General features: G+C 46.5%; 1 protein-coding gene across 3 annotated transcripts in view; it reads right to left on the reverse strand.

Annotated features, from left to right (window-relative positions):
• Positions 1-12,941, reverse strand: part of EDC3 (enhancer of mRNA decapping 3) — a 181,557-nt gene that overhangs the window by 115,297 nt on the left and 53,319 nt on the right. The gene's annotated exons all lie outside the window — the stretch shown is intronic.

Consider the following 12,941-nt stretch of genomic DNA (forward strand, 5'->3'; position numbering starts at 1 on the left):
GGAGCAGAGTCAGCCACCAGGGTGCGCCTGAGCACCTGCGCCCAATCCGCAATAGCCTGGGCCGCCAAAATGGAAGCAAAAATAGGCTTCAGCCTAGAACCAGCAACCGTATAAGCATGACGGGCAAGAGACTCCAATCTCCTGTCCGTAGGGTCCCGGAACACCGGGGTATCCTCAGCAGGGATCGCAGTAGATTTATTCAAAACCGCCACCGCGTGATCCACCTGAGGCGGCACACACCAACGCTCATCAGTGGTGGGTGTAAAAGGATAACGCAGCTTGAACTTACTGGGCTTCTTTAAATTGCGCCATTGCTCATCAACAGCACGCTGAAATTCCGCAGGGCAGGGAAAAACCTGCGCTGTTTTGCGTTTCCTTTGCGTCCCATAAGAGGACATCAAAGCAGGAGGACATGGTTCATCCTGCAAACGCAGTGTTTCCTTGATAGAAGCAACCAACTCATCCATGAGTGCAAGCTCTTCAGGCGAGCCAGGGGGAGAATTATCAACCCCTTCTACCTCAGCCTCCCCCTCAGACCCCCCAAGGTCCAGAGATGAGCGAGACCCTGAGAAGGGCACTCCAGCCATAGCAGCCCCATCGCCCTCTGAATCAGAGGAAATAGACAATCTGGGCCGTTTTGCGGATCGATCAGCCATTAGCATCTGCACCTGAGAAGCCAAGTACGCCACAATAGCAGCCAGATCAGCCCCCTCGGGGGATGCAGCAGCCCCTTGGCCCCCCACCAAGGTGGGAGGAAACTTGCAATCCTGAGAATCCATGCCCCAGCAATAATTGAAAAAAGGAGGACTGCCCCTTTAAGACCGCGGCGAGCGTAGCCCACCGCACACTACTGTATGTACCGACCCCCACAGGGATAAGGACACTGAGCAAGGAAATACAGGAAAAGGAAAGGTAAAAACCTGGAGAGACCACACAGGCTGCTGCCACCGATCGCTGTTCCAGAGCAAAAGGAAGTGATGCAATGACTGACCGCCTTATAAAGCCTATGCAGGCTACACAAACATGGCCGCTCGGCTGAGGCATTTTAGGCAATGAGAAAATGGCGCCGACATGTGGCTGTATGATCGATCGCCGCCAAAATGGCGGCGTTTGGCGCCAAAACACAGCGCCATACCACACAGGGCCGGTCACCAGAATTTGCCGCAAAAAAATGGCGGCCCGCAGTAGCGGCCGCCGCACAGCATGTCTAAGCCCAGTCTGCCCCATACTCTCACATAGCAGAGCGGGAGAGCCCCCCCCCCCCCCCGCAGCCCACAGAAAGGCAGCTATTCCACACCAGAATCTGACAGGGAGCTCAGCACATACACAGACATGCAGGGTCACACAGTCACAGACTGACACCCAAAACAGACAGGTCCCCACATAGAATTGCACTTACCAGTCCGGATGGCGTGGGGAGCCTTCTCCAGCGACCAAACCGCTGCACTGAGGACAGGGAGTGTCGCAGCCAGGAAGCAGTGGAACTGCGGTGCAAAACCGCAAATGGCGTCCGGTGAGGTAGCCACCTCACAGGCAGCATCCCTGCAGCGAACAGGGAAGGGTCGTTCAATATGCCAGGGAAAACCTGAGCTGAACGCTCGATGGCAGGCTGGGAAGCCCCTGGCCCTGAACCCTGGGATCCAGGGCGGCCAGTCCGAGACCCAGCTCCGCATGATCATCTTCATCCGAAGAAACTAAACTAATGCTGAGAAAAAGAACAGCTAAGTAAAAGAAAGAGAAAAATACTCAAAATAAAATCAAAAAGAGGATAGAAGGCTGAGACTGAAAGCCCCAGCACAGGATCAGCCAGCTACTCCTAAGCTAGGCATTAGAAACTGAGTTGAGAATGCAGGAAGCAGGGAGGTATTGACTGAGGGGACCACCCCCTAGGGGTGTGATATGCTAAAAGCTTTGATATTAACAAATCTTGTTGCCTAGCTACTCCTGCGGAGCAAAGGTCAATTACCCCATTAGTGAAGATTATGAAGTGGCGGCGACTGTCGGAGGACGTAAGAGAAATTGGATTTTTGACTTACCATAAAATACTTTTCTCTTAGGTTCATTGACGGACGCAGTCCTCTGATGTATATCAGTAGGGTAATATCGCCCCCTACAGGAGTAGGACACTAGGCAGAAAAACATTTCTGGCTACCCCTTTGGGCAGTCCCTGGGGGTATACCCTCTCTTACTGCATAGGATGTCAGTTTTGTAGCAAAGCAGTGTCAGAGAAAAACACACCAACCCACTTAAAAAAAAAAGGGGCGGGTACTGCGTTCGTCAATGAACCCAAGAGAAAAGGATTTTACGGCAAGTCAAAAATCCAATTTTCTCTATCGTTCATTGACAGACGCAGTCCTCTGATGTATATCAGTAGGGACGTCCCAAAATGAGGGGTGGGAACCAGAACACAGACAAAACAGTCCCCTAAGGTCAACATGGCCAACCAGGCAACACAGGACACCTCAGAACAAACAGATGAGGCCCACCTGAAAACAAACAGAAAAAAATACCCTCAAGGAAGGCCAAGAGGCCCCTAAACCGCAGCCTGTAAAACCTTGCGGCCAAAGGAGGCATCCACAGATGCCATCACATCTACCTTACAAAATTTGGTAAAGGTGTGAACAGACGACCAAGTCGCTGCCTTGCACACCTGAAGCAGAGATGCCTGATGGCGAAAAGCCCACGAAGCACTAAGCGCCCAAGTAGAGTGTGCCCTGACAGGGAAGGGGGGAACCTGACCCCTAATGGAATAAACCTGCACCACTGTCTGTCTGATCCATCTGGAAATAGTCGCCGGAGACGCAGGCAGCCCCTTCTTGGGGCCATCCCTGAGCACAAAGAGCGAGTCAGACTTGCGAAAAGACTCAGTAGATGCCAAATACACCTTGAGCGCCCGAACAACATCCAGGGTATGCAGGGCAAATTCCTTAGGATGTTTTGGCTTAGGACATAAGGAAAGTAACACTATTTCCTCATTTAAGTGAAAACTGGAAACCACCTTCGGCAGGAAGGACAGATCCGGCCAAAGTACCACCTTGTCCCTGTGAACCACCAGATAGGGAGGACAGGACAGCGCCGCCAGTTCTGACACCCTGCGCGCAGAAGTGATGGCCACCGAGAAGGCCACCTTCTGAGACAAGGTAAGCAGGGGGACCTCCCGAATATTCTCAAAGGGAGGCTTCTGGAGAACCAACAGCACCAAATTAAGATCCCATGGTGGTAGCGGAGGTCGCACCGGAGGCACCAAGTGTTGAACCCCCTGGATGAAACTACGCACCAGGGAATGGGCGGCCAATGGCCTCTGGAAGAAAATAGCCAAGGCCGAGACCTGACCCTTGATAGTACTCAAGGCCAACTTTGGATCAAGTCCCCGTTGAAGGAAGGCCAAGATCCGAGCCACCGAATAGGAGTGAGGGTGGATCGCAAGGGACTCACACCACGCAATATACGACTTCCAGGTACGATGATAAATCTTCCTGGAAGTCGCCTTCCTCGCTTTAAGCAAAGTAGGAATCACTGAGGCAGATAAACCCCTGTCCTTCAGCACCTGGCTTTCAACAGCCAAGCCGTCAAAGCCAACGACTGTAAAACAGGATGGAAGATAGGCCCTTGAGAGAGCAGATCCACCCTGAGAGGAAGTCTCCACGGGGCATCTGCGACAAGCCTGACCAGGTTGGCGTACCAGACGTGACAAGGCCAGTCCGGAGCCACGAGAATGACCAGAATCCCTTCCGCCTCTATCCTGCGAAGAAGTCTCGGCAGCAGCTTGAGAGGAGGAAAGGCATACATCAGCCGGTACTGGCCCCAGGGGGCCACCAGCGCGTCTGCGGAGTCTGCCAGAGGGTCCCGGGAGCGGGCCACAAACCTCTGTACCTTCCTGTTGATTTGAGACACCAACAGATCCACATCCGGAGTGCCCCAGCAAAGGCACAACTGCTGAAACACCTTCTGATGCAGGGGCCACTCTCCGGCATCCAAGGCCTAGCGGCTGAAGTAATCCCCCTGTCAATTTTCCACCCCTGGAATGTGGAGCGCGGAGAGAGCCGGAACATGGCGCTCCATCCAACGTAGAATGTCCATCACTTCCAGGGCCGCAAGGACACTCTTGGTGCCCCCTTGGTGATTGAGATTGACGTAAGCCACGGCCGTGGCATTGTCCGATTGAATGCGCACAGGACAACCCTCCAGATGGTCGGTCCAGTGCATCAGGCAAAGCCGGATCACTCTCAGCTCCAGAACATTGATCGGCAATCAAGATTCCTCCAGGGACCAGACTCCATGAGCCGAGTCCTGATTGAGGACTCCCCTCCCCCCCCCCCCACACGGACAGACTCGCATCCGTGGTGACAACTGTCTAGTATACAGGGAGAAAGGATTTTCCCCGACTGAAGCATCAGGGACTGAAGCCACCAGACAAGGGACTCTCTGGTCCTGTGGCTTAACCGAATCCGAGAATCCAGAGAATTCGGGTGTTTGTTCCACTTGAGAAGGATCTCCCTTTGAAGAACCCTCGTGTGGAATTGAGCAAAGGGGACTGCCTCGAAGGAGGACACCATCAGTCCCAGGACTCTCATACAGGTCCGAAGGGATGGCCGGTCCCTGGACATTAACAAACGAACCGCTGACTGGATCTTTTGGAGTTTTTCTAGAGGAAGAAACACCCTGGCAGAGGAGTCCTGGCAGAGGAGTCCAAGGTCAGACCCAGATAGACCAGTCCCATGGAAGGGGTCAGAGATGACTTTTCAAGGTTCACGATCAAACCGAACGCCTCCAGAGTACGCATGGTGACCCCCAATTTTAACGACAGCAACGCGGGGGACTCCGCACAGAGAATCAGATCGACCAGGTAGCCCAAGACAGATATCCCCCGCTGTCGCAACAGTGCCAGGACCGGAGCCAACACCTTTGTGAAGACCCGAGGAGCGGAGGCAAGACCAAAGGGTAACGCCACAAATTGATAGTGATCTTCTCCCATTGCAAAATGGAGAAATCATTGGTGAGCAGCACAGATCGGAATGGGAAGGTAGGCATCCTTGATGTCCATCGAGGCCAGGAAGTCCCCCTGATATAGGGAAGCCACCACTGTGCGAACGGTTTCTTGAACTTTTGAGAATGCACGAACACATTCAGCGCCTTTAGGTCCAAGATCGGCCGCACCTTGCCCTCCTTCTTGGGAACCGTGAACAGGTTGGAATAAAACCCACGAAAGCGTTCCGCGTGCGGAACAGACACTATCACTCCTTGCTGTAGCAAGTCCTGCACCGCCCCATAGAGCGCTCGCAAGCGATCCGGGGATAGGCAGACATTGGAAGGGAAATACCTGACCGGAGGAACGGATCGAAACTCGATCTTGTATCCGGACCGCACAACCTCCCGGACCCATTTGTTTGGGATCCGGGCCAGCCACACGTCCGAGAACCAGCAAAGGCGTCCCCCCACCCCAGACACAAGTGAGGGCGCACCATCAGGCAGACGGGGCCTTGTCCGCAGGTCTGGCGGAACCGGACCTACAAAAAAAGTACACCCCTGCCAGGACCAAAGATCCCAGCAAGGAACAAGGTCCTCACTCCTGACTAGGCAGATCAAAACTGACATCCTATGCAGTAAGAGAGAGGGTATACCCCAAGGGACTGCCCATAGGCGTAGTCAGAATTTTTTTTCTGCCTAGTGTCCTACTCCTGTAGGGGGCGGTGCTACCCTACTTATATACATCAGAGGACTGCGTCAGTCAATGAATGATAGAGAAAGTGACCTTTCACATGTATTGTGTATAAAATCAAGAGCAGTAATATTATGATTAAAGTGACACCAAGGCCCCTTTCACACTTATGCTACCTAAAAGTCGCACAATTTTACTGCTATTTTGACTAGACTTGAATCAATGCCTATGTCTATGGACCTCAAAATGCATTAAAACCAGCCCAAAGTAGTGCAGTAGTATGTTGAAGTCGCACAGATGTGAACGGTAACTGGAAATCATGGAGTACGACTCGTCATGCGACTTAGCAGTCCCAAGTCGCACAAGTGTGAACGGAGCCTAAATTATATCCTTTGTTTCCAAAGATGAGCTATACACATTAACTACTTAATGGCCTAGTAATCTGTTTTTTATTAAGTAATTTCTTACTGTATGCTGGTTGAGGCCTCACACACTGCTCTATGCACACCATAAATCCCAAAGTCCATAATCCATAGTCCCTAGTCTAGTGGTTCTCAGCCAGGCCATATTCTCCTTCCACCCGGCCTCCAGCCAGCTGCAGATCCCCTAAGCTCCCAACGTGCCCCCAGAGTCCTCTGGCCAGTGCGCGCTCACCTCCAAGAGAGCCACCCTGCCCCCCCCCCCCCCCCCCAAAATGCTCCAGAGCCTCAAACAGTGTTCCTTAGTGCCCCTCCTACAACCTTCTGCAGTGCCTCCAAGTCTCCCATACTGCCTCTGCAAAGCTCCTAACCTTCTTCAGTGATTTACATCCCCATGACCTCAACCCCTACAAGGCTACCAAGAATGCTAAATAGTCCCCTAACCAACATGCTCCTACATCTGTGTCACACTCAGTCCCAAGCTTATTTTTGGTCTTACTTCTCAAGGATAAGGTTACTATCCTTAAAGAGACTGCTCCAAAACAGGATGCTATGATTCACCCTTCTTGGGAAAATAGAAAAATGCCTATATGCTGCCTATATTTTAGGCAGCCACATCTTCTAGGCAGCCACATCTTCTGATGAGTGTGGAGTGTTTGTGGTGGTTATCACCATGGAAAATTGCAAAAGTGGACTAGGATCCTCCAGATACATATATGTTTAATGGAGACACATTCACATTTTGTTTAAAAGCTTCAAATTTACTTTTTTGTTCACCCCCCCACCCCCCACGGACTGGTCCCATGATATATAAACTAAATGATATATTACTTACACACGAATGTTTCATGTTAGTTACTAAATTATATTTTACATAAAACACTAATTGCTTCATGTTATTTAAAGTGATTGTAAAAAAACAAACAAACATGTTATACTTACCTGCTCTGTGTAGTTGGTTTTGCACACAGCAGCCCAGATCCTCCTCTTCTCGAGTCCCTCTTCGGATCTCCTGGCCCCTCCCCCTCTGAGTGGTCTCACAGCAAGCAACTTGATATGGGGCACCCGAGCCGAGTCACAGCTCCGTGTATCCATTTAGACACAGAGCTGTGGTTCGGCTCGGCCTCCCCTCTCTCCTCATTGGCAAACTGATTGACAGCAGCTCGAGCCAAATGGTGCCGCTGCTGTGTCGTAGTCAATGATGAGAGGAGTTCCAGCCAGCTGAGATAGTTTTGGACATCGGTGGATCGAGAGGGGGCTCAGATTGGCTTTAGAGGGGCTGCTGCACACAGGTGGTTTTATATCTTAATGCATTAAGATAGAAAAAAAACCTTCTGACTTTACAACTCCTTTAAAAAGGAACAGATAATATTTATTAGTTTTGCTTCTGAATTGCACACATACCATGCACACATTATTGTCCCATGTCATTTAAAGGGACAGTACCCACGCATTCACTTGGATTCTTCACTGGATAGATGTTTTGTGACATAGTTTTTGCTGATTTTTTTTTTTTTTTTTTGTGTTTGAGCACGGCACTGTTTTTACGACTTTAATTTAACTTAAATTTGTTTAATTTTAGTGCACACAAATGCAATAAGTTTGTAAAATATAGAAGAGGTTGCACAGAGTTATTTGATAGCAAAAATGCAAAACCTTAAAATTGTGTGCGCCTGTGAAAATGTGATAAATGTCAGCTCCCAAAAATTATTTATAGGCAACGCTTTAAAGGCCCTTACAGGTCATCAGTTTTGAGTTAACTGGCAAACATGGCCCTATAATTATTGCATTCTCTCAAGCACGCATGGTGATATACATTACTATGCAAAAGTTGTAACCATTAAAAAACCTTAAAAAGTACAGCCAAAGCTCATTTGAGCAGTGACTGACAGCCACCAGCTCTCTGCTCACAGAGCTCTGAGAACCAAGCGGTCACCGGTCTTTCATCGCTCAGTTCTCAGTCTAAAGGCCCACACACACGATAAGAAAATCAGAACGAACGATCTGATGATTTTCAGATCGTTAGTATGGTGCTTTCGACAGCTGATTACAAATTTTCGGACGACAAAAAATTAATCTGCAGGCTATATATTTTATCATACGTGAAAACAATGTCCAATTTTCATTTAATTGGTACAGTTTTCTTCAGAAAAATTCGTAAAAGACTACACATACTTTGAAACTAAAGAATACAGTACATACAATTCAACACATGACATCACTTCTGAAGCTGAATTCTGTCGTACGAGAATTTTGGTATGAACGTAACCTCTTCACTTTCAATAGGAGGGTAGCATGCAACAAAAAAAAAAAAATTAATCTGATAATCTGATGTGTGTGTGTGTATATGATGCTTTATAGCCGGTGGGGGACAGATGCTGCATTCACCTAGGCAAGTATGATTAAAAAAAAAAGCCACACTTCTCTTAATAAATAGAAGCATCGGATCAAAACTAAATAAAATAAAAACCTTTAACCCTTTCATGGCCCTGCACTCCACTTTTAAACTCCGGTGGCGAGGCCATTTTTGCAATTTATCCATTGCTTTTTTATATTTCCCTCACAGCTTTCAGAGTTTGTAAAAGACCCCCTAAACCATATATTTTCTGAAAGCACATGGCAAGTAGCATATAAAAAAAAAAAAAAAAAAGTGCTACTGATTTTTTTTTTTTAGGCTCCACAATAGTTGCGCAAATGTTTTATCAAATCTCTAATTTGCACTAAAGAAAAAAAACAAAATAACTAAACACTAAAACCCCTATTTGCACACAAAACGACAACATAACCTAAAAAAAAAAAAAATCTTTCTTTCTACTAAATCTACTAAATTTCTACTTAAGCCTTGTTAAATGGGGTATGCTAAAGCGTATGCCCATGGAGGGATGTGGTTACCTGCACAGGGATGCATAGGTGTTATGAATAGGACTGCCTGCTCAGGGATGCACATGTCAATTGGGAAGCAGCAGTTGCAAGGACAGACTGGATCAGTGCAGGTGTAGGTGCATGACCACAAACGCGTGTGAGTTCAGGGACATACATCCACACGGTTGTGAAGTTTGGAGCAGTGGCTGTGTTGATGAAGCCGCTGCTTCCCAATTGATATGGACAGGACTGTTTGCACAGGACTGCATGAACACCTGTGCATTCCCACACAGCCACTGTGTCTGCAGTTTGTATTGTCATGGCTAATTGATTTCCCTATGTCCATGTATTCATTCACCTTGCTTATACCAATTCACTAAAGGGACAGGCAATTTCTTTTCTGGCTTGCCATTTCCCCTGTATCGCATCACAAATGTGGGAGTGCTCATGTGATAAAACACATCTCTACCCTTCTGTGCACCTGTGCATTCCCGCACTGCTTGTGTCGATTTCAGATTTATTTACTATATAGCTTTAATCTGCAGAACACTAGACCTCGAGACCCAGGGAGTGTGGGATGTGAGGGAAGTATCAGTTCTTAAAAATACAGACAGAAGTCATGCATTAACCCGTGCAGTAATTCCAAAAACAGTATCTCTCCAGCGCTCAAGTGGTATGCGGGAAGGTGAGTGGTCTGAATGGTCTTTTTAGCACAGATAAGGCAGTGTTGCTGCCACCTCAGGATCAAGGGTATCCAAAACACTGAAAGATAACAAAAGAAAGGGTGCACCGACCGTGTGCATTATCACTAAAAAAGTTAATTAAAATCAAAATAGGTAGCATACACTATACTTACAAACTTAAGATGTATACATGCATGTAGGAAATAGGAAAAATCGCTTTCAGAACAGGTCTCTACTGCTGTCCACAATAACACGGCTTACGCGTTTCAAGGGAGAACCCTCTTCCTCAGAGTCAAATTGCCACTGACCCACCATAGATTCCCAGAATGTTGAATAGCCAGTCTGCACTGCCCACATCACCCTGCCCCGCCCCACTAGGAGCAAAGGTCAGGAATGAGTGTAAACAAACTGGGGTATGTATGCCCCAGTGTGTGAATTCATGTGATAGACAGCCCAACGGTTTGGCTATCGTTACTCACTTCACATGAATACTGGCCACAAACAACTGCGAATAGTAATAGTGGCAGTGACACAATAGTAATATTATTGTAGGAGAAATAAATATACAAAAAATTATAATGACAAGAATAAATAAATAAAATTAAAAATGATCATAATAGATCAATACATAATAATACTGATAATAAAATTAAGTAAATTAATAGTACAAAATGGTACTAGAAACCTAAAAGAATCATTATTGGAGGCAGAAGTTAGAATTCATTCATAAAAAATCATTAGTTATACCAATAAATGGACATAATGCCACAAACTCATATCCAACATTCAATAAAGGAATAATGATGATGTACATACCCTGGGATGTGCAATATCAGGGCTACGTGCCATCACACTGTATACACAATGTGTAAGCACATCAAAAGAGTACGATAAGAGTTACCATACAATCAAACCTTGACTTTCATGGGGGCCGTATGTAATAATAGGTGAGACCCCTCCACACACAGGAAGAGGCAGGACGCCTGATATCCATTGAGTCAATCTGAGCACCCCAAGCTGCAAATCGCAGGCCTGGAACACACGCTGAGCCTGTACACACGGAAGTGCGGGCAGTCTTGCGTTCCAGGGCCCTAGGAGTTACTTCCGTGTGTACAGGAACGTCACTTCCGGCTCTGCCCGAAGACGCCTATACTACGATTGGCGTCCCCAACGGCCAAAGGAATCCCTTGACCACTCGAACCAGTTTCCACCTACCCCCACCACAAAGGAAGGGGAGGGGAGACAAGGAACCAGCATCATCCTGCTAACAGACTGGGAGGAGCGTCACCATGAAGGATGAATACACAGATGCTCAAATGGACACTTGAATAAATAAATAAATGGATGGATAGAAAAATTAAATGACCAAGGCAAATTCCTTATAATGACATGCTCCAATAAAATACTTCAATGTGACAAGTTAATATAGGATGAAGGGGTGGAGGAATACATAGGGGTAGTAAGAGACCATGTCGATCATAACCCAAGGCTGTATACCTAACTCGATTGGTCCATGTAGCTCAATGAAGGGCCCACCCTACCCTTACTGCTAAAACCTGAAGAGACGGAAACCATATACCGTCACCGCAGAGTCACGCATAGATATCCCCCAAGGATACAAGAGTGGTACCCAAGCCGACACTGGCGTATATGTAGGAGGACATACCAATAATATGACAATATCGCACAACCCAATGTAATCCTAAGGATATATCATGTGTATGTTGCTTTCCATATGTGACTGACTTGGCACTTAATCTAACATGGGAACGAAAAACATTGGCGTAATCCAAAATGTGTATGAAACAATATAACACAATATAGCATAGTATAACACTATATTAATAGCAGAGTGCTGGGCCTATAACACTATATTAAAATTATGCAATATGATACAGAATGGGTGACAAGAATATTGAGCGATGCACAAGTCGCATAGCTGAAGTCGCATACTGTGCACCAAGGTTAGATAGCGCAAACTGTTGTGGGAAGGCCATTATTTTAGGACAAGACCTAATCACACAACAGAGTGCAACTCGATCTCTTCATTTAGACCCTTGGGATTGAGAGATCCCAGGGTAAATATCCAATATGCTTCTCTTGTGCAAAGCCTTTGGTATCTTTTACCATTATCCATATTGTTACGGATTGCTTCTATCCTGAAAATTCTAAGTCCTTCTATACTACTATTATGCCTGTTTTAGGTTTATAGTACCATTTTGTACTATTCATTTAATTAATTTTATTATCAATATTAGAATTATGAACTGATCTATTCTGATCATTTTTATTCTTGTCATTATAATTACAATAATATTACTATTGTGTCACTGCCACTATTACTATTCGCAGTTGTTTGCGGCCAGTATTCATGTGAAGTGACGATAGCCGAACCGTTGGGCTGTATATCGCATGAATTCACACACTGGGGCATACATACCCCAATTTGTTTACACTCAATCCTGACCTTTGCTCCTAGTGGGGCAGGGCGGGGTGATGTGGGCGGTGCAGACTGGCTATATAACATTCTGGGACTCTATGGTGGTCAGTGGCAATTTTGGCTCCGAGGAAGAGGGTTCTCCTACGAAACGCATAAGCCAGGTTATTGTGCACGACATCACGCCATCCAGCAGTAGAGAAGTGTTCTGGAGGCGATTGGTTCCCATTTCATACATGCATGTATACAGCTTACGTTTGTGAGTATAATGTAGGCTACTTATTTGGATTTTAATAAACTTTTTTAGTGGTAATGCACAAGGTCGGTGCACCCTTTGCTTGTTGTCTTAACCTTTGCAGTGCCATGGGCATGTCTCATGTTTGAACACAAAATTGCTGACACATGAATGTGAAGGTTTACTCATCTAAAGGCCATGTGTATGGGACAACACATTGCACCATGAAACTCCATGATCAATGTACATCTTATGAAGGTGCAGATAGGAGGGTTTATATTGCCTTTAAACATTCATAATCCATGTACTTCACGATGTTGATCACCACTATATACATATGGTTAACATTGATAATACAGTTTATCACCCCTTAATAAACATTTATGCTACTCATGCACGTATTACACTTGAAAACCAATGGTACAGACAAGGGCTGATAATCACAGAAGATAACAGCATGGAAAAATCATTACAATACAACGGAAAGAAGAGTACTCTCCTGATAACCCGTTTCACAAAAGTCTAAACTTGGAACTTTGAGGAAAAATTAGCTGTACCTCTCCTGTTATTATTTCCTAACATCCATATGCAAGCAGATTTGTGCAATATACGGGGAGAGAGCGAGAGAGTGAGAGAGGGAGAGAGA

The sequence above is a fragment of the Pelophylax lessonae genome, assembly GCF_965119305.1.
Source record: "Pelophylax lessonae genome assembly, chromosome: 4".
In the NCBI taxonomy this organism is placed as follows: Eukaryota; Metazoa; Chordata; class Amphibia; order Anura; family Ranidae; genus Pelophylax; species Pelophylax lessonae.